The sequence below is a fragment of the Salvelinus alpinus genome, chromosome 14 (genome assembly GCF_045679555.1).
Source record: "Salvelinus alpinus chromosome 14, SLU_Salpinus.1, whole genome shotgun sequence".
Lineage (NCBI taxonomy): Eukaryota > Metazoa > Chordata > Actinopteri > Salmoniformes > Salmonidae > Salvelinus > Salvelinus alpinus.
In genome coordinates, this window is record NC_092099.1 from 36,907,544 (window position 1) to 36,933,750 (window position 26,207).

At 41.5% G+C, this 26,207-nt stretch overlaps 1 protein-coding gene across 1 annotated transcript in view; it reads left to right on the top strand.

Annotated features, from left to right (window-relative positions):
• Nucleotides 1–2,215: 2,215 nt before the first annotated feature.
• LOC139538883 (zinc finger protein 385B-like) overlaps nt 2,216–26,207 on the top strand; it is a 174,897-nt gene continuing 150,905 nt past the window's right edge. The window contains exon 1 of the mRNA XM_071341404.1: nt 2,216–2,340. The gene's annotated coding sequence lies outside the window, so the exon portion shown is untranslated. The remainder of the gene's footprint in view (nt 2,341–26,207) is intronic.

Sequence of the window (26,207 nt, forward strand, 5' to 3'; positions counted from 1 at the left end):
AAAAGCCTTCCCAGAAGAGTGGAGGCTGTTATAGCAGCAAAGGGGGCACAAACTCCATATTAATGACCATAATTTTAGAATTAAATGTTCATCAAGCAGTTATATCAGAGATTCTGTAAAGGCCCTCATTACATAATTCATAAAAATATATAGCTGTTGCTGTGTCCTCAATGTTTATAGATTCTATAGAGATAATCTCCATATAGATAATCTTAAAAGAGTCAAATTTCAACTGTGCCCAGTAGTGTTCTTTTTTGGTGGTTATCCCTGAATGACAGATTACTGAGATTACTGATTACTCAATCTGTAGGTCAACTTCTCTTTGCCAAGTGCTGGAAGATCAATAAAGTGAGATGGGGATACAGGGTTTCGTATTACAGTGGTGACCTTACATGAGAATCATAAAGTATAAGAATATCTGTAGTGTTGGTCCGAATTCTTTGTCTACTAAGTACTGCTGATTCTACAACTGCTTTGCTTGCTGTTTGGGGGTTTAGGCTGGGTTTCTGTATAAGCACTGTGTAACGGCGTTCCTCCTCCTCTTCATCCGAAGAGGAGGAGCAGGGATTGAACCAAACTGCAGCGTTGTATTTAGACATAATGAATTTATTTAAGTGTAAACGAAAAACACGAACTTCACTTGAATACTTACAAAATAACAAAACGAATGTAGACAAACCTGAACATCGAACTTACATGTAACACGAAGAACGCACGAACAGGAAAAATGACTACATAAAACGAACAAACAAACAAAACCGAAAACAGTCCCGTGTGGCGTAACATACACAGACACTGACACAGGAGACAACCACCCACAAACAAACAATGTGACCCCACCTACCTTCATATGATTCTCAATCAGAGGAGATGAAAACCACCTGCCTCTAATTGAGAACCATATTAGGTACCCATTAACCAACATAGAAACAGAAAACATAGACTGCCCACACAAACTCACGTCCTGACCAGCTAACACATACAAAAACTAACAGAAAACAGGTCAGGAACGTGACACACTGTGACATCTGCTGATGTAAAAAGGGCTTTATAAATAAATGTGATTGATTGATTGCTGCACATTTACTGCATGTGTGTGGTGCTAATCCCTTTGTAATATTTGCTTGAAAAGAATGTCAAGAGTGCCTTTTATGTGTGGAAGTTGAATGCTAAACATTGAAGTTTCTAATAATCACTTGTATTTTCTCACAAATTACAATTTGGAGAGATGGGCTATGATCCATGAATCAGTCCAAAACCCAAGTTCAGGGGGCCAACCTTTGGATTTATTGCGTCCAAGGTGGGTTTAGGAAAATTGTTGGAAGGCTATGCATAATTAGGGTGATATAAACCTATAGCAACATGATTTTACTAGGATGCTATCTCAAATATATTATATTTGTCTGGCAAAGTGATTGACCGGATTTTTTGGCACATGTCAAGGCTGTCCTTGGGCTGATTTAAATGTGTAATGGTGCACCCATTACCATTAGGTTAATAGTCTTTAACAGGTATGCCATTCCATCATCGTTTACATTGTGTCTGTCTTTGTTTACATTTTATTTCACACTGGAAGCAAACAACTCATATTCAACACAACAACAGTACATGAATGTATTGTTTTGGAATTAATATAAAATGCAGGACTAAATACATATATCTATAACACAGTCCCCCTCCAAAACTAACCATATTTGGTTAGTAGAGACCCTATTGAGTATTTCCCACCCCACTGAGACAGGTAGAACATTTTTCTCTCTGCATGCCCATTAGCATCCCATGTACAGTCTATTACAGTGTATCTCATTGGAGGCTATGGAAGGGGTGGAGAACTAAGTGCTGCTGGGTATGTACGATACAGTGCCCCTCCAAAACTAAATATATTTGGTTAGTAGAGACCCTACTGAGTATTTTCCACCCACTTTAGCTGATACAAGTACAAATGTTATCTCTATAGCCCAATATACCAGTACATACCTTGTATTTGTTCATTATTGGTCTTAATTTGTTTTAAACCATATTTTGATTTGTTTTCATAAATGTGTTATTGTATTTTCTTGTTGGCATAATAAAAGTGGCTATAGAGTCAAATTCAATATCATTTGAATGAGTATCCATATTGCAATGTTTTGAAATGCAGGCTTTTATTTTGAAAGTTTCCTTATTACCATATTAAAGTAACGTCATTGTTTGTGCTGCTGGCAGAATACTACTCAGCTCCTCGCTGTCAAATATTTGGAGCGCGAGTCAGTGGAGAAGGCATTTGGAATAACCGGCCGGCAAGCAGCAAGAACAGAACGGAGACCGTTTTACTTTCCTGACACCCAAGCCTAACCACAGGTAAGTCAATAAACTGCAAGACGTGATTGATTATGAAATGCATTCGATCGGATTTCCTTGTATTTTACAGCGAAAATGTGCAAGGTAAGTAGATGGAGTCAATGGGAAGTTTCATATTTCTATTTCCACTAATACGGCAGCCAGTCCATTTTATTTCTTCACTTTTCACTAAAAGAATATACAAGGGGCATTTTGCTTTAATTTACGCTAAGATTAGTCTAGTTTTGGAAGGTATTTTCTTAGATAAAAGTTATCTGGAAGTTTTAGATTGCAATAAAATCGTGTCTTTATTCTTTGTCATTAGAATTTGAAAGCGCGCTTGTCGGCTCTGTGATATTGCGACCAAGTTATGTCAACTGAGCATCGTAGTGCATAGTTGATATTCTGCGGACCTGTAATGCACGTGTTATTAATACATCACTAGAGGTTATTTCTCATTGCTCGGCTCTTGCACACATGCCACCTGTTAGGAAATACATCGATGGCTTCGTGTCAAGTATATACTTTCCTTGGTGGCTAAATAGGACATGCATTTATTCAAAAAAAGAAGGAAATAAAAATAAATCTCTCCATCTAATTATTAGGTTTTAGGTTCTACAGATACAGTGATCGTTTCCACCTTGATTGTAGGCAAAGCGTTTCGGTTTCGCTTTGTGTAGCATAGTGATAATGCTGTCAATCAATGGGCTACATTATACACATCCATTATTCCGACGTAAGGTCATGTGTTATGCTGTCTGTTAGGCTATGTGTTTTGTTTCAATGGAAGAACTGTTGGAATGGAAGAACTGCACTGCCTACAGTGCCCAGAATGCTGTTTGAAATTGTTAGAATTATGTGGATGAGACTGCAGCAACCACCAATAGCTGCATTCACTTTTTTTTTAACCTTGTTTGACATTGACAGATAATTTTCTATACACGATTTATTGCAGGATAGAATGAAAAAAAAGTGATTTAGTTCTGTCCTTGAGCTGTTCTTGTCTATTCATGTTCTGTATTATGTCATGTTTCATGTTTTGTGTGGACCCCAGGAAGAGTAGCTGCTGCTTTTGCAACAGCTAATAAAATACCAAAATACGAAGTCACAACCATTTTTTATATACGTTTTATGGAGTATCTGTGGGTGCGTGTATGTGTGTGTTTTTATGTGTATGTGTGCGTGTGCATGCCTGTGTGTGTGGTGTGTATTTTGCATTGACAGACTGATTAGGGCCTGATCTATCTGTGGCCTGGTGACCTGGCATGTTCTGAGCGTGTTGTTCTGCCACCTGCCTGCCCGGCTGCAAACCATCACTCTTGGCAGGCAGGTTGAGGAGGAGCACATTGTTTTGTCATGGTTGCTTATTGACGACACTAATGGAGTACAAAGAGATTTTATTGAGTGGGTGGGGCAATGAAAGGTGTGTGTGTGTGTGCCTGCCTGCGTGCGTGTGTGTGTGTGTGTGGGGAGACAGAGAGAGACAGAGAGAGGGAATGGTTGTATTCATTGTAACAAAATGGACTGGCTTTATTCAGTTGCAAACTATCATGCCAATCTCATGGAGTGAAACTCCTTGTATCTATAACTCCTATTATCCCCAGCACCATTCCTTAATTCCAAATCAAGTGGTGCGGGGCTGTCGTTGGGCTGAAACACAAACTCAGGATTGGGGCTTTAATCGCCATCTATAATGAAGTCAACAGCTATTATTACTGCACACTTTGCTACTGTGCAAACTCTTAGGATAGGATAGGCATATGTGATCCCTGTCCCTGTCCCTGTCCCTGTTGTTTGACTGCTGCGGCTGTGCAGTGAGATGAGATGGCTTTGACTGGCAGACCTGGGTGAAAATTATATTTGAAATCTTTCAAATGCTTTTTAGCGTTTGCTTTTAGTGCACTGTATAGGGAATAAGGTGCAGACTGTAATTAGTCCCATTCTGTCTGGTATGATTTATAGAGCCTCCATCTCAGTGTGAAGGTGATCTATAGGATACTGAAAAACAGTCTGGATCCCAAATGGAACCCTATTCCCTATATCAGGCCTGGGCAATTCCAGTCCTCGGGGGTAACACTTTTCTCCCATCCCTAGCAAACACATCTGATTTAAACTAATTGCAATTTTAACTGAAGAACATGATTAGTTGATTGTTGGAGTCAGGTGTGTTAGCTGGGGCTGGGGCAAAAGTGTGACACCAATCAGGCCCCGAGGACTGGAGTTGCCCAGGCCTGCCCTATATAGTGCACTACTTTTTACCAGAGCCTTATGGGACACAGCACTGTAAATCCTCCTCAGCCCTCCACCTGTTCTCTCCTGTAGCTGTGGTTGTAATCATTCTCAGTGTATTGGAAGCAATGAGATTGACACTGTTGACAATGATATGATGAGCCTTGTCTAGGAGCACAACACTACTGTTTCACACCCACTTTCTAGGTATGATATGTATGAGTGATGCTGACTGTAATCAACTTTTCAATGCATTTGGTACATTACAAACTAGAGGTCGACCGATTAATCTGAATGAACGATTAATTAGGGCCGATTTCAAGTTTTCATAACAATCGGAAATCGGTATTTTTGGGCGCCTATTTCTTTATTTTAAATATTTTTTATACCTTTATTTAACTAGGCAAGTCAGTTAAGAACACATTCTTATTTTCAAGGACGGTCTAGGAACGGTGGGTTAACTGCCTCGTTCAGGGGCAGAACGACAGATTTTCACCTTGTCAGCTCGGTGGATCTAATCTTGCAACCTTACAGTTAATTAACTAGTCCAACGCAATAACGACCTGCCTCTCTCTCGTTGCACTCCACAAGGAGCCTGTTACGCGAATTCAGTAAACCAATGTTAGTTGCTAGCTAGCATTAAACTTATCTTATAAAAACAATCAATCATAATCACTAGTTAACTTTAACTACACATGGTTGATGATATTACTAGATATTATCTAGCGTGTCCTGCGTTGCATATAATCTGACTGAGCATACAAGCATACAAGTATCTAAGTATCTGACTGAGCGGTGGTAGGCAGAAGGAGGCGCGTAAACATTCATTCAAACAGCACTTTCGTGCGTTTTGCCAGCAGCTCTTCATTGTGCGTCAAGCATTGCGCTGTTTATGACTTCAAGCCTATCAACTCCCGAGATGAGGCTGGTGTAACCGAAGTGAAATGGCTAGCTAGTTAGCGCGCGCTAATAGCGTTTCAAACGTCACTCGCTCTGATCCTTCTAGTAGTTGTTCCCCTTGCTCTGCATGGGTAACGCTGCTTCGGTGGTGGCTGTTGTTGTTGTGTTGCTGGTTCGAGCCCAGGGAGGAGCGAGGAGAGGGACGGAAGCTATACTGTTACACTTGCAATACTAAAGTGCCTATAAGAACATCCAATAGTCAAAGGTTAGTGAAATACAAATGGTATAGAGGGAAATAGTCCTATACTTCCTATAATAACTACAACCTAAAACTTCTTACCTGGGAATATTGAAGACTCATGTTAAAAGGAACCACCAGCTTTCATATGTTCTCATGTTCTGAGCAAGGAACTGAAACGTTAGCTTTCTTACATAGCACATATTGCACTTTTACTTTCTTCTCCAACACTTTGTTTTTGCATTATTTAAACCAAATTGAACATGTTTCATTATTTACTTGAGGCTAAATTGATTTTATTTATGTATTATATCAAGTTAAAATAAGTGTTCATTCAGTATTGTTGTAATTGTCATTATTACAAATACATTTTTAAAAACCGGCCGATTTAATCGGTATCAGCTTTTTTGGTCCTCCAATAATTGGTATCGGTATCGGCTTTGAAAAATCATAATCGGTCGACCTCTATTACAAACAGTACATTACTTCCATGAGCTAACTGTAAGATGGTTTCTGGTCAAGGTTACATCATTATACAAACTGTTAACGAAGTGGAATGAATTGTTGGTTGCTTTGAATATAAAATATGTTTACACACACACCTCTCTCTCTATCTCTCTCGCTCTCTTTTTTCTTTCTATCTGTGAATGCAGCAAATGTATTCACATTTCATATTTAGGCCTATTTTTACTCCTGGTGAAGCTGAGCCCAGGGGCTGCCTCTCGTAAAGTGGTCAGGAATGGGGCAGAAACTAATACATTGCCACCACGTCTCTACGGAGATTAACAAATGATAACCAGGAGACTGTGTCTGCATCCGAAATGGCACCCCATTCCCTATCTAATATATACCTATATAGTGAATAGGGTGCCAATTGGGATATAGCCTGGGATGGAGGGAAGGCCCTTTCTTTTAAGGTATCTGTAACTAACAGATGCATATCTGTATTCCCAGTCATGTGAACTCCATAGATTAGGGCCTAATTATGTGACTTCAATTGACTGATTTCCTCATATAAACTGTAACACAGTTAAAATCTTTGAAATTGTTGCATGTTGCATTTATATTTTTGTTCAGTATGGCAGGATGGAGGGAAGGACAAGGCTGGAAGGTAGAGGAAAAGAAGAGAAAGAAAGAAGTAGAGTCTTCTTCTTTCTTTCTAAAGGGGTAATGAATCATACAGTGTCGTTCCTGACAGGACTAGGGCGTTAGGTCCTATTTCAGGAGAAACAGAAAGTGAAAAGGAACACTGAGTGCCTGAGAACATCCAATAGAAATTTGATGTGTGAAATCTGTGCTACATACTTTGATATGCCATTTAGCTGATGCTGTTATCCAAAGAAACTTACAGTACCACGAGTGCATATACAGTGGGGAGAACAAGTATTTGATACACTGACGATTTTGCAGGTTTTCCTACTTACAAAGCATGTAGAGGTCTGTAATTTTTATCATAGGTACACTTCAACTGTGAGAGAAGGAATCTAAAACAAAAATCCAGAAAATCACATTGTATGATTTTTAAGTAATTAATTAGCATTTTATTGCATGACATAAGTATTTGATACATCAGAAAAGCAGAACTTAATATTTGGTACAGAAACCTTTGTTTGCAATTACAGAGATCATACGTTTCCTGTAGTTCTTGACGAGGTTTGCACACACTGCAGCAGGGATTTTGGCCCACTCCTCCCTACAGATCTTCTCCAGATCCTTCAGGTTTCGGGGCTGTCGCTGGGCAATACGGACTTTCAGCTCCCTCCAAAGATTTTCTATTGGGTTCAGGTCTGGAGACTGGCTAGGCCACTCCAGGACCTTGAGATGCTTCTTACGGAGCCACTCCTTAGTTGCCATGGCTGTGTGTTTCGTGTCGTTGTCATGCTGGAAGACCCAGCCACGACCCATCTTCAATGCTCTTACTGAGGGAAGGAGGTTGTTGGCCAAGATCTCGCGATACATGGCCCCATCCATCCTCCCCTCAATACGGTGCAGTCGTCCTGTCCCCTTTGCAGAAAAGCATCCCCAAAGAATGATGTTTCCACCTCCATGCTTCACGGTTGGGATGGTGTTCTTGGGGTTGTACTCATACTTCTTCTTCCTCCAAACACGGCGAGTGGAGTTAGACCAAAAAGCTCTATTTTTGTCTCATCAGACCACATGACCTTCTCCCATTCCTCCTCTGGATCATCCAGATGGTCATTGGCAAACTTCAGACAGGCCTGGACATGCACTGGCTTAAGCAGGGGGACCTTGCGTGCGCTGCAGGATTTTAATCCATGACGGCGTAGTCTGTTACTAATGGTTTTCTTTGAGACTGTGGTCCCAGCTCTCTTCAGGTCATTGACCAGGTCCTGCCGTGTAGTTCTGGGCTGATCCCTCACCTTCCTCATGATCATTGATGCCCCACGAGGTGAAATCTTGCATGGAGCCCCAGACCGAGGGTGATTGACCGTCATCTTGAACTTCTTCCATTTTCTAATAATTGCGCCAACAGTTGTTTCCTTCTCACCAAGCTGCTTGCCTATTGTCCTGTAGCCCATCCCAGCCTTGTGCAGGTCTACAATTTTATCCCTGATGTCCTTACACAGCTCTCTGGTCTTGGCCATTGTGGAGAGGTTGGAATCTGTTTGATTGAGTGTGTGGACAGGTGTCTTTTATACAGGTAACGAGTTCAAACAGGTGCAGTTAATACAGGTAATGAGTGGAGAACAGGAGGGCTTCTTAAAGAAAAACTAACAGGTCTGTGAGAGCCGGAATTCTTACTGGTTGGTAGGTGATCAAATACTTATGTCATGCAATAAAATGCAAATTAATTATTTAAAAATCATACAATGTGATTTTCTGGATTTTTGTTTTAGATTCCGTCTCTCACAGTTGAAGTGTACCTATGATAAAAATTACAGACCTCTACATGCTTTGTAAGTAGGAAAACCTAGAAAATCGGCAGTGTATCAAATACTTGTTCTCCCCACTGTATGTTTTATATGTGACCCCAGAGGGAATTGAACCCATAACCCTGGCGTTGCTAGGACCTTGCTCTTATTAACTGAACCGCACAGAATTACACATTACTTTTTATTTTCTTCTTGCATGTTTGTTTTAGTTACTACTTCCATTTCACCTCTGACTTAAACAGCTTATTTCACCCTATGGTTCTTTCTTTCAAGTGGCCTTTTAATTGCTCCCCTGCCTCTGGTCTTGTCAGGTTGTCTCATTGGCCACAATACTGTGTGGTTCACTGTCATGACATCCCCTAACTAAGCTCTCTTTATGCATGTCTTATTTCTCTGTTGTTTGTTTGTCTCTTTATCAAAATGCTAATGCTAACCCCTGACCCAGCATGACACAGCTAGTACACTGCCACGGGCTGGCAGGATATATGCTAATTTGGACATTTTCTTCTTGTCAGGAATTAAAGTTCATATTCCACAGCTTCTAATCTAAAACATTAAGATGTGTACTCATTGCAAAGGCAATACAGATCGTCAGGGGATGTAACTTTGCGTTTCAGTACATGATGTCTAATTTATGTGTCATGAGTTTCTTGACTCTACACTATTATGGAACGATATGCAATACCTCAAATATGGTCACGCTACCAGTAGAATGAACACATAGTAAAAACAGCAAAGAAGGCAGCAGAAAAGATGAGGGCCTGTCTCAGAGTATGAGTGTTGATGTACAGTATAGAATCAGGTCCCCACTCTTATTCATTATGATTTAAAAGACAAAACTGATCCTAGATTAGCACCCCCTACTCTGAGACTCATTGTGAATACGGGTCTAGGAGGCAAGGTCGTAACATAACAAGCATCTACTGAGACATGCCAGAACCACTAACTGGACATACAGTGCATTCGGAAAGCATTCAGACCCCTTCACATTTTCCACATTTTGTTACGTTACAGCCTTATTCTAAAATGTATGTTTTTTTCCATCATCAATCTACACACAATACCCCATAATGACAAAGCAAAAACAGGTTTTTGAAATGTTGGCACATTTATAAAAAAAAAAAAAACTGAAATATCACATTGACATAAGTATTCAGACCCTTAATCAGTAATTTGTTGAAGCACATGGCAGCGATTACAGCCTCGAGTCTTCTTGGGTATGACGCTACCAGCTTGGCACACCTGTATTTGGGGAGTTTCTCCCATTTTTCTCTGCAGATCCTCTCAAGCTCTGTCAGGTTGGATGGGGAGCATCGCTGCACAGATATTTTCAGGTCTCTCCAGAGATGTTCAATCGGGTTCAAGTCCGGGCTCTGGCTGGGCCACTCAAGGACATTCATAGACTTGTCCAGAAGCCACTCCTGCATTGTCTTGGCTGTGTGCTTCGGGTCGTTGTCCTGTTGGAAGGTGAACCTTCACCTCAGGTCCTGAGCGCTCTGGAGCAGGTTTTCATCAAGGATCTATCTGTACTTTGCTCCATTCATCTTTCTCCTGACTAAAAGTGCAAATCCCACCCACCTGGCACTCTAGGCAGGCCAAGCAGCAGCTCAGTACCAGAACCTTCATTAAACCACAGGTTAAGAAAAAGCCTGTCAACTACACACACAGCCAGAGCTGGATACTGATCCAATCAGGAGTGTGTTTCTAACTTCCAAATGCAACAGCTGATACATTTTCAGTTTTACATGTATTTATTTATCACAGGAGTTTTAGTATGCAAAGGTCAAGAGCCATGCATCCTCTGAAACACAACCCTGCCAAGCCGCACTGCTTCTTGACACACGGCTTGCTTAACCCGGAAGCCAGCCACACCAATGTGTCGGAGGAAGCACTGTACAACTGACGACCGGAGTCAGCTTGCATGCACCCGGCCCGTCACAGGAGTCGCTAGAGCGCGATGGGACAAAGACATCCCGGCCAGCCAAACCGTCCCCTAACCCAGACAGCGCTGGACCAATTGTGCGCCGCCTCATGGGTCTCCCGGTCAAAATGTACATCAAAACTAGACGTTAAACTGATGTTTGTGCCCAGTGGGCTATAACCTCAGTTGAATCTTTGTATTATGTGATTAACTTTACCACCTTTTCCTCTGTTGATATCTTTTTCTGGCCCTTTTACTATCTCCGCGGTTTTAGACGAAAGACTGACAGGGAAAAACAGCTTTTCTTGTGGGTTCTGAGTTGAGTGAATCTTTTAGTGTTTTAGCTTACTCATGCAGGAGTGAACCTGGTTAAATATATATGTGTTTTAATTATTCAGGGAATTCTTGACATCAGAGTTTCAGTGAGATGATCTGTTGAATCTTAGTTACCATTGACAATGATGCGCTTGTATTTTTTTAACATTTGATTTTTGAATTTCAGAAGCTACTTAATCACTTTTCATCTCAATTAAAATTGCCCACAGACAGTTGTGACTGTCACCTTGATTCAAGGCAAGCTGCCTGACACTGACTGAGAAAATAATGCCTCATGTCATCTTTTTCTCTCACATTTGAGTCCTTAATCACTTTTCCGCTCAATATTACCTTAGTTGTTGTAGCGTCAGCGCCTTTTTTTCAATGAACATTAACCTAGTTGTTGTAGCGTCAGCACCTTCTTTTCAATGAACATTAACCTAGTTGTTGTAGCGTCAGCACCTTCTTTTCAATGAACATTAACCTAGTTGTTGTAGCGTCAGCACCTTCTTTTCAATGAACATTAACCTAGTTGTTGTAGCGTCAGCACCTTCTTTTCAATGAACATTAACCTAGTTGTTGTAGCATCAGCACCTTCTTTTCAATGAACATTAACCTAGTTGTTGTAGCATCAGCACCTTCTTTTCGTATGGATTTCAATAAAGAGTGATTGAGTCAAATCAGGTAAAAAAGTGCAAAACATTGCAAAAATCAGTTTGAAGATTTTAACTCTATCAAACCTGTGAAAAATATGGGAGAAGTGAAATTCGGCAAGGAAGCAACATTAAGTTATGTGTAGAATGATTTGTATTGAGAGAGAGCGAGAGAGAGAGAATGGCTCAGTGACAGCTGGGAAACATTACAGCACCTCTAATCCTTTCAACACTGACACCACAGTGCCACGCAGGACACACACACACACACACTCCACTGACGTAATAGGAAACACACCACGTTAACCATATCCTGATACTGACGAGAAACTGAGAGAGGGTCGGCTGCAGTCAGTAGGCCACACACTCACATTCACACACACACGGATGTCTTATACAACCACTGCGAATAGAACATGTCCACGGTCAGTCCCTGACATCTGCACTGCTTTTGAACCAGGTCATTAGAAAAGGCCTTTTAATAGAAACATTAAATGGAGTGTATGACAAGTGTACCACAGAGGGTTTTAAATAGAGTTGAACGTGTCCCAAATTACACCCTATTCCCTATATAGTGCAGAGGGCCCTGGTCAAAACTAGTGCAATATAAAGGGAATATGGTGCCATTTGGGATGCAGACATAGTCCCATATGGCAGGTGGACCACAGAGGTTAGCACAAAGTTGAGTCCTCGTTCTACTTCCTCTAGCTTGCCCTCCTTCCTTTCCCGTCCCTCAGCCTCAGGTACGTGTTTCTGTCTGGGAGTAACATTACAGGGATCATGAATACTTCCATTAGCTGCTGTTCAATTATTTGTGGTTCCACTAGATCTGTGGTTCCACTAGATCAGTGGTTCCCAAACTTTGTATTGTCCCGTACCCCTTCAAACATTCAACCTCCAGCTGGGTACCCCCTCTAGCACCAGTGTCAGCGCACTCTCAAATGTTGTTTTTTGCCATCATTGTAAGCCTGCCACACACACACTATACGATATATTTATTAAACAAAAGAATGAGTGTGAGTTTTTGTCACAACCCGGCTCGTGGGAAGTGACAAAGAGCTCTTATAGGACCACGGCACAAATAATAATATAATAATAATCAATAATTTTGCTCTTTATTTAGCCATCTTACATATAAAATCTTATTTGTTCATCAGAAATGGTGAATAACTCACCACAGGTTAATGAGAAGGGTGTGCTTAAAAGGATGCACATAACTCTGCAATGTTGGGTTGTATTGGAGAATAATTTTCCACACACAGTCTGTGCTTGTATTTAGTTTTCATGCTAGTGAGGGCCGAGAATCTACTCTCACATAGGTACAGTATGTGGTTGCAAAGGGCATCAGTGTCTTAACAGCTCAATTTGCCAAGGCAAAAAACTCTGAGCGCAGCCATATCCAGAAATCTGGCAGTGGCTTCTGATTAAATACAATTTTCACAGAACCGCTTGTTGCAATTTTGATGAGGCTCTCTTGTTCAGATATTGATAAGTGGACTGGAGGCAAGGCATGAAAGGGATAACGAATCCAGTTGTTCGTTTCGGGGAAAGTACCTGTTTAATTGCGCAACCAGCTCACTCAGGTACTTCGCTATATCACATTTGACATTGCCTATAAGCTTGAGTTAATTTGCACACAAAATCAAACAATGAAGGAAAGACCTGTGTGTTGTCCTTGTTAATGCAGACAGAAAAGAGCTCCAACTTCCTAATCATAGCCTCAATTTTGTCCCGCACATTGAATATAGTTGCGGAGAATCCCTGTAATCCTAGATTCAGATCATTCAGGCGAGAAAAAACATCGCCCAGATAGGCCAGTCGTGTGAGAAACTCGTCATCATGCAAGCGGTCAGACAAGTGAAAATGATGATCAGTAAAGAAAACTTTAAACTCGTCTCTCAATTCAAAAAGACGTGTCAATACTTTGCCCCTTGATAACCAGCACACTTCTTCTGTATGTTGTAAAAACGTTACATGGTCGCAGCCCATATCATTGCATAATGCAGAAAATACACAAGAGTTCAGTGGCCTTGCTTTAACAAAGTTAACCATTTTCACAGTAGTGACCGAAACGTCTTCCAAGCTGTTAGGAATTCCCTTGGCAGCAAGAGCCTCTCAGTGGATGCTGCGGTGTACCCAAGTGGCGTCGGGAGCAAATTATTGCACGCGCGTTACCACTCCACTATGTCTCCCTGTCATGGCTTTTGCGCCATCAGTACAGATACCAACACATCTTGACCACCAAAGTCCATTTGATGTCACAAAACTGTCCAGTACTTAAAAAATATCCTCTCATGTTGTTCTGGTTTACAGTGGTTTGCAGAAGAGGATGTCTTCCTTAATTGACCCCCGATAAACGTAACGAACAAATACCAGGAGCTGTGTCAGGCCCGCCACGTCTGTTAACTAATCCAGCTGTAACGCATATAATTCACTGGCTTGTATGCAAAGCTGTAATTGTTTCAAAACATCTCCTGCCATGTCACTGATGCATCGTGAAACAGTATTGTTTGATTGAGACATTGTCTGTATAGTTTTTTGGGCCTTTTCCCCCAGCATTGTGCCAGCCATATCCGCGGCAGCAGGAAGAATGAAGTCCTCCACAATAGTTTTGGGCTTGCCTGTCCTAGCCACTCGGTAGCTCACCATATAAGACGCTTCTAGCCCCTTCTTATTAATGGTATCTTTTGCTTTTAAACATGTCTTACTACTCGAAAGTCGTCTTTATTCTCGCTCAAAAAACTCCCATGGCTTATTTTTCAAATTGTCATATTTCGTTTCTAAATGTCTGCGCAAGAGTGAAGGTTTCCCGCGAGAGAGTAACGGTTAATGTTATTGGATGTTAATTATTTGACTAGGCTACCTGTAGTTGACATTGTGTTGTTATTTCTCTGAACACTAGATGGTTTCATTTTATTTTTGGCAGTGAAACGAGGCTACTCAGGTGATGATGAAAACTCACCCAAATGTATAGCCCTGTTGGAAAATATAAATGTACTGTTTGAAAATTATTGTTGTATTTTGTATTGATACAGTAAAAGTCTGAAGTTTTCTTACACCTTAGCCAAATACCTTTAAACTCAGTTTTTCACAATTCCTGACATGTAATACCAGTAAAAATTCCCTGTCTTCGGTCAACTAGGATCATCACTTTATTTTAAGAATGTGTAATGTCAGAATAACAGTAGAGAGAATGATTTATTTCAGCTTTTATTTCTTTCATCACATTCCCAGCTGGTCAGAAATTTACATACACTCAATTACTATTTGGTAGCGTTGCCTTTAAATTGTTTAACTTGGGTCAAACGTTTCAGGTGGTCTTCCACAAGCTTCCCACAATAAGTTGGGTGAATTTTGGCCCATTCCTCCTGACAGAGCTGGTGTAACCGAGTCATGTTTGTAAGCCTCCTTGCTCCCACACACTTTTTCTGTTCTGCCCACAAATTTTCTATAGGATTGAGGTCAGGGCTTTGTGATGGCCTCTCCAATACCTTGACTTTCTTGTCCTTAAGCCATTTTGCCACAACTTGGGGTCATTGTCCATTTGCTTGGGGTCATTGTCCATTTGAAAGACCCATTTGCGACCAAGCTTTAACTTCCTGACTGATGTCTTGAGATGTTGCTTCAATATATCCACATCATTTTCCACGTCATGATATCATCTATTTTGTGAAGTGCACCAGTCCCTCCTGCAGCAACGCACCCCCACAACATGATGCTGCCACCCCCGTGCTTTACGGTTGGGATGGTGTTCTTCAGCTTGCAAGCTTCCCCCTTTTTCATTATGGCCAAGCAGTTCTATTTTTGTTTCATCAGACCAGAGGACATTTCTCCAAAAAGTACGATCTTTGTCCCCATGTGCAGTTGCAATCCGTAGTCTGGCTTTTTTTATGATGGTTTTGGAGCAGTGGCTTCTTCCTTGCTGAGCTGCCTGCTCCCAAGGATTAACCAGACTTGTGGAGGTCTACAATTTTTTGATTTGGATTTCTTTTGATTTTCCTATGATGTCAAGCAAAGAGGCACTGAGTTTGAAGGTAGGCCTTGAAATACATCCACAGGTACACCTCCAATTGACTCAAATTATGTCAATTCGCCTATCACAAGCTTCTAAAGCCATGACATATATTTCTGGAATTTTCCAAGCTGTTTAAAGGCACAGTCAACTTAGTGTGTGTAAACGTCTGACCCACTGGAATTTTGATACAATGAATTATAAGTGAAATAATCTGTCTGTCAACAATTGTTGGAAAAATGACTAGTAGATGTCCTAACCGACTTGCCAAAACTATAGTTTGTGAACAAGAAATTTGTGGAGAGATTTAAAAACCAGTTTTAATGACCCCAACCTAAGTGTATGTAAACTTCCGACTTCAACGGTATATCTAAAAAAAAAAATGTGAATCACATTTTTATTTGGCGTACCCCAGTTTGGGAATAGCTGCACTAGATAAAAGAGAATTGTCTTAATTGTGACTGGTTCACTGCACCTTCCTCTTTCCACTGTTCATCATCATCCTCTCTGGATCGGTCTGAAATCACTGCAGCCAGACTCTGAACATAATCTTTACTTCTGTTGTAGCCCTCTAGCCTGGAATATTTCATTTGATGTTTTATTCTAAATGTTACGATTGGAGTTTAATATTGTATGAGGCATTATTTTCCCTTTTTCAGTCTAGTTGTCTGCTTTGAATCAAAGTGAAAAGTGTGACGGATGGGCAGCCACAGATGTTGTGGCTCGTACCCTATAGCTACAGTACATAGGCCTACCTCATACCCCAGCTGACCTCGCACATCACAATCAGCTCTCTAGACACACCCTTTTGCCATGCAACACTGCACAGATCTCACAGAACAACACTTGTAACCTGGCTGTTTTTTAGGGATAATCTGTCCAGTCAGTGAGGATACAAATCAGTTATATTAGACGTAATATGATTGCAGGAAGGTTCAAATTATAGCACAAATGGCCCGGCATGTAGGTTAACAGCCAGGCTTTGTAAAGGCTATCTGTGAGTTTATTGGTCCAGGCCAGATTAGGATTACTCACCAAGAGATAATTGTGAGGTTAAATAATCCTAATACCGAATGCGTAACAGCAGTACGGATCAATATGTCCATTTCTAATGCACGGTTATGATATTGAAAATAATTTCCACCTCCATTCTGTCTTTCCCTCCATTTCGTGATGCAGTGATGCAGCTAGCGTGCTAGTAAATCGCCTGTGACCTGTGATTGTCTGTAATCCATTGGGTCTTTGTAGTACACAAAATATGAAGTGTAGGGTATTATATTATGTCACACAGCGCGAGTGATTGGTTGCCCCTCTTATGCCCCTCCTGTTACCATACTGAGGAAAAGGCACATAGAGATAGATAATACACTGTTCTATTTAATTATATGACACAGCATGCCATTGGTATTTATGTGTGATAACTGATTATGTAAATTCCTGGTATTCTCCAACATGTATTTTCTATATTCCCAGAAGGATTTGATGTTTACCACAAATGTTTATTTTATTTTATCCACAATTTTTCTAGCATTTGCGTTTGGTGGTGGTGTATGCATTAAATTGTTTGCTGTCTGTTTAATCTCCTGTAACTCTGTTAGTTCACATTGTACACAGTGTTACTCCTGTTCATCTCTGCAAATAAATAGTGGCAGGACTCAGGAGAAGGCAGCACTTGAATAGTCTTCTTAACCTTCTGTTATTTTGCTGCTATCCCGGAGTTCTTGCCATCTTCTTAAAAGCCTTTGTAATTCTCAGTACGTTGGCTTGCCTCGCTTCCTCACACCTGTATTGTTGGTGGAAGCCGGCCAGTCCATTGCAAAAGGTCAACCCACATTCAGAAAAATGCTGGGTAGTGGACAGAACACACATTGGGTTATTTTGACCCAGCCAGTTGGGTGACTTAGTCGGGTTGTTTTCTTTGAAGTCTGGAGGCGTGGCTTAGTAGGGCTGTGGTTTTCAGATAGTTATTTTTGGCCACCTGTGAGAGTAAATGTAATTCCTGTTCATCATGTTAAGTTTGGGCGATATAGCGTTTATACCCAATACCAGAGTATTTTGTAGTACCTTTTTTTTAAAATATATATATATATATACAGTGGGGAGAACAAGTATTTGAAACACTGCCGATTTTGCAGGTTTTCCTACTTACAAAGCATGTAGAGGTCTGTAATTTTTATCATAGGTACACTTCAACTGTGAGAGACGGAATCTAAAACAAAAATCCAGAAAATCACATTGTATGATGTTTAAGTAATTCATTTGCATTTTATTGCAAATTACAGACCTCTACATGCTTTGTAAGTAGGAAAACCTGCAAAATCGGCAGTGTATCAAATACTTGTTCTCCCCACTGTATATATACCTTTTTCATGATATCCAATTGATAGTTACAGTCTTGTCCCATTGCTGCAACTCCCCTACGGACTCGGGAGAGGCAAAGGTCGAGAGCCATGCGTCCTCCAAAACACGACCCTGCGAAGCAGCACTGCTTATTGACTCACTGCTTGCTTAACCCAGAAGCTAGCTACACCAATGTGTCGGAGGAAACACTGTCCAGCTGGTGACCGAGGTCAGCTTGCAGGTGCCCGGCCAGCCACAAGGAGTCACTAGAGAGCGATGGGACAAGGAAATTCCGTCCGGCTACTGCGATGCAGTACCTTAGACCTCTGCGCCATTTGGGAGGCCCTGTACAATAATTTATCATTTGTTTAATTAAAAAATATATTTATTTTATTTTATTTTGTTCGTTTTTGGGGGTGTGTGGGTGTGTGTGCTACACCACTGCTTATAATTATGTTAAGTATAGCTGTAAGAAATCTAAGATGTGTCAAATAAATTATATCCAGCTCAGGGCTCCAGCTATGCGTTTGGTTTGCTAACTTGCTATCTAAGCGGCTAGATATCAAGATCAAGCTTCTTGGTTACACCAGAGACATCCAATCCTCTTGTGGATCAAGATTCCTGTTGCATCAAAATAATACATTATTTGCTTCCCTTGTGTGCCATTTGGTAATACCGTATGCCCCGGTATGGTACAGAAACAGTATGACATTATGAAAATCTGGATACCACCCAACCCTAGTTTGTACACGGCTATTATTTAAACATTATAACAAAGTGATAACTATCCCAACATTGGGATATGCATAGGCACTTGTGTAAGCCTCATAAAACCTACAAAAGTGTCAGTGCTAAACCTTAACATGTGATGACAATACAAAAGAACATGAAACAAAATTCATTAACTACCACGGGTGGCCCAAAATAACTATTTGAAAGCAACACGGCTACTAATCCACGCCTCCAGTCTACTGATCTGACCCGGTGGGTCATCGCTCAATAACCCAGCATCAATAACCCAACAATCCAACTAAGTGACTAAACTGGCTGGGTCAAAAATAACCCAACATGTGTTCTGTTCAATATTTACCCAAATCGGGTAGTTAAAAACTAAAAACTTACAGTGTTTTGCTTTAAAATGCACAGCACATGGCACACTCTCCTAGTGGCTTGTTCTTGGACCTGATTATGTAGCTCTGGCGCATACTTCAGTAGTCTGTTCTCTATAGTAGTAGCAGTAGTGGTAGTATTAGTTGTAGTTACTGTATTATCCTAGATGGAAGACTGATTTGCAGCATACTTTGTCTGCTCCATGTGCCTTTGTGTTTGGAGCACAACTGACTAAGCCCATTTCCATCATATAATATAGTTTCCAGTCCACCCCCCACCACCACCCTGCCACCAGGAGGAATGAGTCCCATGTCAGGCATGCAGTGTTATCAGTGTATGTTAAGGAACACAGCCATCCATGAATTTAACACAGATTGCCCAAATTTGTTCTAGTCTCTCTAGTCGCTAGTCCTTTCAGCTACACTGCCATACTGACAGACAGACAGGCAGGACTGCACAGGCAATTACTGGGCACCATGACTTTCAGGTGTGTTCTCAGGGGGAGGAAAATCCTTCACAGAAACAGGTCTGATTTCCAACCTGTCAAAAAGCAAATGGAAATGTTTTGCCCTATTTGTTAGGTTAGTCTGCTGCTTGGGTGAGCAGCCCGAAGTGGTCAGAAATGAAGGGAAAAGTTTCAACTGTAGTCACTTTCTCTATTCAGACCAAACAGCATTCTTAGAGTTCTTTCTCTTTATGGACCAAACAACCTTTTCTCGTAATGTTCTTCTTCTTCTCTGTTCTTAGTAATGGGGTCACATTCCGCTCCTGTCTGTAGTGGGTTGTGGTTATGTGCCTCTCATGCGAATAAGCCAACCTTTCACCTCTGTGGCGTTATTGCCTAGCACCAAGCCATCTGGTCCTCACAGCTTACAGGCAAGGCCTCCCACGTTTTACCTTTCTCGCTCTCGCTCCACTTGTATGTCACTGTGAATATCACACAGTACTTGGCAACAAAGAGTGGTGTCATCCTCCTGGACAACCTGTAAATAGATGGTATATATCGATATTTATGAACCGGACTGATGCCTTTGTCCAAGGTGACTGTCTGCCTATGAAATGGAACTCACCGCACACATACTGTATATCAGTACACACTGTGGCAAGCCGAGCACTACGGTGCGCTAGCACCAAGGGCAAGCCGAGCACTACGGCACGCTAGCACCAAGGGCACGCCGAGCACTACGGCACGCTAGCACCAAGGGCAAGCCGAGCACTACGGCGCGCTAGCACCAAGGGCAAGCCGAGCACTACGGTGCGCTAGCACCAAGGGCAAGCCGAGCACTACGGCACGCTAGCACCAAGGGCAAGCCGAGCACTACGGTGCGCTAGCACCAAGGGCACGTGTGTCTGCTGTGTGGGTTGCAACAATAAAACACAGGCACACACAAACACAACATGTCCTTATGCTGATAAATCAAGCAAGGAAACACAGTGGGGGACAGAGAGATTGATAGCTAAAACATTGGAATCATCCTGCATGGCTCTCAGTGGTTGCATAATACGTATGTATGTTTCATTAGAATTAATGTAAAACCTTTGAAATATAATCTGGCTCAGTGGGGTATTCATCCATTGTGTTATTGTCAGACTAGTCCAGACTAGACTAGACCTCCACCACAGGCCCTACACTCATAACAATTAACGCTGTAAGTGTTGAATTAACACTTGTTAGTGTAAAATAACCCCCAGTGTTAGTGTTAGTAACCAGACTCAAAAGTCAAGGCAGTCTGAGAAATATGCAAATAAAGCTTTACACTAAGTAGTGTGCTAATTCAACACTGTTCAGTGTCTATTCGGGTCCACACTTTCAGTGTTAATTTAACACAGGGGAACTTGCTGTGTGTGGTTTTTATAGCCTACTTTTTGACACTTGGCAGCAGACTTTTCAATCATATATAGACAAACATTCATGGCAAAAATCTCATAACAGAATGTTCTCATGTTTCTACATAATGTCAACATCACTTTTTAGAACATCCCTTTTGGTTGTACTATTTCCATCCAGGCCTACATGAATCCTCAACAATTCTGCCCGTACCCTGAAACAGTGCTGGTTGGGTGGGCGTCAGTGAGTTGGTGTCTGCTCTGCTGTTGATGTGCGCTGAGGCTAATGTGTCATGCTTTTCCAGTACGGCTGCCCACATTGAAATCACCCCTCAAGTACATGTACTGCTGTTTTCATAAAATATGGCCAAGGTAAGCCCAGGAAGAACTGACTTAATTGTGTAGTTTAGGAAGTGATTTACCTTTTCAGACAGTTTATGTATTCCATAATAACATTGAGTTCCAATACAGTAGTTCTTTGTACCTTTACAGTATGTACTTTATGATCTCTTATTGAATAGTACATCTGGCATCAGATGTGAGTCACAGAGACAAGGGCTTCTGGGGGATCTCCGAGGTGTCAAGGAATATAAATAGTAAGGATTCATCTGAGTTTATCTAAATTATTGATACTCTCCTGGGTTACAGTCAGGATGATATGGATTATTGATACTGTCCTGGGTTACAGTCAGGATGATATGGATTATTGATATTGTCCTGGGTTACAGTCAGGATGATATGGATTATTGATACTGTCCTGGGTTACAGTCAGGATGATATGGATTATTGATACTGTCCTGGGTTACAGTCAGGATGATATGGATTATTGATACTGTCCTGGGTTACAGTCAGGATGATATGGATTATTGATACTCTCCTGGGTTACAGTCAGGATGATATGGATTATTGATACTCTCCTGGGTTACAGTCAGGATGATATGGATTATTGATACTGTCCTGGGTTACAGTCAGGATGATATGGATTATTGATACTGTCCTGGGTTACATTCAGGATGATATGGATTATTGATACTCTCCTGGGTTACAGTCAGGATGATATGGATTATTGATACTGTCCTGGGTTACAGTCAGGATGATATGGATTATTGATACTGTCCTGGGTTACAGTCAGGATGATATGGATTATTGATACTGTCCTGGGTTACAGTCAGGATGATATGGATTATTGATACTGTCCTGGGTTACAGTCAGGATGATATGGATTATTGATACTGTCCTGGGTTACAGTCAGGATGATATGGATTATTGATACTGTCCTGGGTTACAGTCAGGATGATATGGATTATTGATACTTTCCTGGTGTGAGGAGTAGGGCTACACAATATATCAAATTCATATTAACAATCACAATATCGACATGCGCAATTTCAATTCGCAAGAGATAAAATAAAAAAAATGTATGCAAACATTTTTTGTTGATGCGTGTAACATCCATTTTTATAGTTTCATTCATTTGTATTTTTCCTCTTGCAGTTGCTTTCCACCCACCAAGCCCGTGCCGTCACTCAAGCGGCACAGTTCCTCCTCCTTGCTGTTAGATCCACTAAGACTTTGCATCAATGATGTATACTGATCAAAAATATAAACGCAACATGTAAAGTGTTGGTCCCATGTTTCATGAGCTGAAATAAAAGATCCCAGAAATGTTCCATACGCACAAAAAGCTTATTTCTCTCAAATTCTTTGCACACATTTGATTACATCCCTGTTAGTGAGGAAATCCCCCTTTGCCAAGACAATCCATCCACCTGACAAGGGTGGCATATCAAGAAGATGTACACAGGTGCACCTTGTGCTGGGGACAATAAAAGGCCACTAAAATATGCAGTTTTGTCACACAACACAATGCTACAGATGTTTTCAAGTTTTGAAGGAGCATGCAAATGGCATGCTGACTGCAGGAATGTCCACCAGAGCTGTTTTATTATTTGTTCCCCCTTTTTTCATCATATCCAATTGTTAGTTACAGTATTGTCCCATTGCTGCAACTCCCATACGGACTCGGAAGAGGTGAAGGACGAGAGCCATGCATCCTCCGAAACATAACCCTGCCAAGCCGCACTGCTTCTTGACACAATGCACGCTTATCCCGGAAACACCGTACACCTGGCGACCGTGTCAGCGTGTCACCCAGCCCGCCACAGGAGTCGCTAGAGCGCGATGGGACATGGACATCCCGGCCGGCCAAACCCTCCCCTAACCGGGACGACAATGGGCCAATTGTGCGTCCTCTCATTGGTCTCCCGGTTGTGACCAGCTGCGACATAGCCCAGTACTGAACCAGGATCTGTAGTAACGCAGCTAACACTGCGATGCAGTGCCTTAGACCGCTGCGCCACTCGGGAGGCATCCACCAGAGCTGTTGACAGAGAATTGAATGTTAATTTCTCACCCGTAAGAAGCCTCCAACATTGTTTTAGAGAATTTGGCAGTACGTCCAACCGGCCTCACAACCACAGACCACGTGTAACCACGCCAGCCCAGGATCACCACGTCTGGCTTTTTCACCTGAGGGATCGTCTGAGACCAGAACAGCTGATGAAACTGAGGAGTATTTCTGTCTGAAATAAAGCCCTTTCGTGAGGAAAAACTCAGTCTGATTGGCTCCCCAGTGCATGAGCCTATGCCCTTCCCAGGCCCACCAATGGCTGCACCCCTGCCCAGTTATGTGAAATCCATAAATTATGGCCTAATTAATTAATTTCAATTGACTGATTTTCTTATGTGAACTGTAACTCAGTAAAATCATTGAAATGGTTGCATGTTGAGTGTATATTTTTGTTCAGTTTAATATAAACCCTGGATTGCTGATGCAATGTATTGGCAAAGATTATCTATTATATTATTACTGAACATTTTCAACTTGAGTATCTTGACCAATTCCATACCCAGCATTTGGAAATCAGCTTATGTCCACCCACTGCTAAAGGGTGGAGATCCCTCAGTTGCTAATAACTATTGTCCTATCTCTAAACTCCCTATCCTGGCCAAAGTATATGAATCCCTAGTGAAGTCACAGTTATAAAACATATTCATTGCTATGGCAGTGGCAAATTACATCATTAATGCACTTGATAAAAAACAACATTGTGCTGCTCTGTTTGTGGATTCATCAAAGGCCTTTGATTCAGTTGACCATGAATTGTTGCTAGCTAGACTCAGTAACATTGGTCTCAGTAAAGGGGCAGTAAATTGGTTTAGGAACTATCTTTCTGACAGAACACAATGTGGCTATACTGACAATCACAAGTCTAGCTTTCTTGAGATTAATAGAGGTGTGCCCCAGGGTTCCATTTTAGCTCCTGTGTTGTTCTCAATTTTTATTTATGATTTGGGAACTGGGATGCAACCAGCAAAGTTACATCTATATGCAGATGATACAGTCATATACAGTTAAAGTCGGAAGTTTACATACACTTAGGTTGGAGTCATTAAAACATGTTTTTCAACCACTCCACAAATTTCTTGTTAACAAACTATAGTTTTGGCAAGTCGGTTAGGACATCTACTTTGTGCATGACACAAGTAATTTTTCCAACAATTGTTTACAGATTATTTCACTTAGACTTCACTGTATCACAGGTGCTGCACCCTCGACAACTACTGTGATTATTATTATTTGACCATGCTGGTCATTTATGAACATTTGAACATCTTGGCCATGTTCTGTTATAATCTCCACCCGGCACAGCCAGAAGAGGAATGGCCACCCCTCATAGCCTGGTTCCTCTCTAGGTTTCTTCCTAGGTTTTGGCCTTTCTAGGGAGTTTTTCCTAGCCACCGTGCTTCTACACCTGCATTTCTTGTTGTTTGGGGTTTTAGGCTGGGTTTCTGTACAGCACTTTGAGATATCAGCTGATGTACGAAGGGCTATATCAATAAATTTGATCACGATTCCAGTGGGTCAGAAGTTTACATACACTAAATTGACTGTGCCTTTAAACAGCTTGGAAAATTCCAGAAAATGATGTCATGGCTTTAGAAGCTTCTGATAGGCTAATTGACATAATTTGAGTATTTCAAGGCCTACCTTCAAACTCAGTGCCTCTTTGCTTGACATGATGGGAAAATTACAAGAAATCAGCCAACACCCAGAAAAAAATTGTAGACATCCACAAGTCTGGTTCATCCTTGGGAGCAATTTCCAAACGCCTGAAGGTACCACATTCATCTGTACAAACAATAGTATGCAAGTATAAACACCATGGGACCACGTAGCCGTCATACCGCTAAGGAAGGAAACGCGTTCTGTCTCCTAGAGGTGAACGTACTTTGGTGCGAAAAGTGCGAATCAATCCCAGAACAACAGCAAAAGACCTTGTGAAGATGCTGGTTGAAACGGGTACAAAAAAAAAAAAAAAACGGGTACAAAAGTATCTATATCCACAGTAAACCGAGTCCTATATCGACATAACCTGAAACCTGAAGGCTGCTCAGCAAGGAAGAAGCCACTGCTCCAAAACCGCCATAAAAAAAGCCAGACTACGGTTTACAACTGCACATGGGGACAAAGATCGTACTTTTTGGAGAAATGTCCTCTGGTCTGATGAAACAAAAATAGAACTGTTTGGCCATAATGACCATCGTTATGTTTGAAGGAAAAAGGGGGAGGCTTGCAAGCCGAAGAACACCATCCCAACCGTGAAGCATGGGGGTGGCAGCATCATGTTGTGGGGGTGCTTTGCTGCAGGAGAGACTGGTGCACTTCACAAAATAGATGGCATCATGAGGTAGAAAATGATGTGGATATATTGAAGCAACATCTCAAGACATCAGTTAGGAAGTTAAAGGTTGGTCGCAAATGGGTCTTTCAAATGGACAATGACCCCAAGCATACTTCCAAACTTGTGGCAAAATGGCTTAAGGACAACAAAGTCAAGGTATTGGAGGCCATCACAAAGCCCTGACCTCAATCCCATAGAAAATTTGTGGGCAGAACAGGTGTCGCTTATTTTCCCCAGTGTTTCCTGTCTCTCTGTGCCAGTTCGTCTTGTATGTTAGTCAAGTCAACCAGCGTGTTTTTCCCGTACTCCTTTTGCTATTCTCTTTTTGATAGTCTTCCCGGTTTTGACCCCTGCCTGACTCTGGACTACTTTCCCGCCTGCCTGATCATCCTGCCTGCCCTGACCTTGACCCTTTTACCTATCCACAACCATTCTCTAGCCTTGCCCTATTGGATTAATAAATACTGTAAAACTCCAACCATCTGCCTCCTTTGTCTGGATCTCGCCTTCTGTCATGGTAGTTGTATTGTTGTATGTTTTAATTATGTCATGTATTGATTGTTGCTGCCTTCTTGGCCAGGTCTCCCTTGAAAAAGAGATTCTGGGTCTCAATGGGCTTTTCCTGGTTTAATAAATTCAAAAATAAAATTGACAAGATACAGTATACGAGTGACCGCTCTAACAATGGAAATACATGTCCTCAA